This window comes from Myotis davidii, unplaced genomic scaffold (assembly GCF_000327345.1).
Source record: "Myotis davidii unplaced genomic scaffold, ASM32734v1 scaffold937, whole genome shotgun sequence".
Classification (NCBI taxonomy): domain Eukaryota; kingdom Metazoa; phylum Chordata; class Mammalia; order Chiroptera; family Vespertilionidae; genus Myotis; species Myotis davidii.
Genome location: NW_006288252.1, coordinates 933354 through 934111, shown reverse-complemented (window position 1 = coordinate 934111; position 758 = coordinate 933354). Strand labels below are relative to the sequence as shown.

General features: G+C 68.9%; 1 protein-coding gene across 1 annotated transcript in view; it reads right to left on the bottom strand.

Moving 5' to 3' along the window:
- CPZ (carboxypeptidase Z) overlaps positions 1-758 on the bottom strand; it is a 22715-nt gene that overhangs the window by 18274 nt on the left and 3683 nt on the right. The gene's annotated exons all lie outside the window — the stretch shown is intronic.

The following is a 758-nucleotide window of genomic DNA, read 5'->3' as shown; positions in this document are numbered from 1 at the left end:
TCTGAGCCAGGCCCTGATGGACAGCCCTGTGCCGGGAGCCGGGGACCCCTGCCTGAGGAACTCAGCGCCGCCTGGCAGCCCGGGTGCCCAGTGCCGCTGCCAGGGGCTCAGCATCCTGGCCTGTAGTGCAGGCACGCCCCCCATGTGGCCCTGGTGCCCCATCCCCCCGCTTCCTCTGGGGGCACTAACTCAGGGTCCTGACTGAGGCTCGGAGCCCTGGGGGTCAGGAGCCCTCGAGCCTGGGTGGTGGGAGCGAGGCTGCTCTGCCCAGGGAGGGATGGCCGTGCGTGGGGAGCAGGGTGAGCGCCCCCTGCCCACGCAGGAGGGGGGACAGGCTTGCCATGTGCCCCAGCTCTGCCACCCCATCGGCCAAATGCGAGTGGACACACACCAACAGCGAGTGCCCCGGGCCGGGCGGAGGTGGCAGCAGAGCAGAAGCTGTGGGCCAGCCCAGCGGGGCCCTCATGGCGCAGGGTATGGGGGTGCACCCTTCCCGGTTCTGCGCCCAGACCTCGGCGCAGCTGAAGCAAACATCAGTTCAGGTTGAATTTCGGGGAAATGACCAATGAGTGTGGGGTGTCCTGCGGTCCTGGAGCGCGGACACAGCGCTGCGAATGCTTCGCTATTCCCCACGTGTGAGCTACACTGGGGCTCCCTGCTGACCCCCACGGCAGACAGGGCCGCCTGCTCCTCTGTCACCAGCAACTAGGACTCCCCGCCCCTGAGCCGGGGCCTCCAGAACAGGGGCCCAGAGCGCA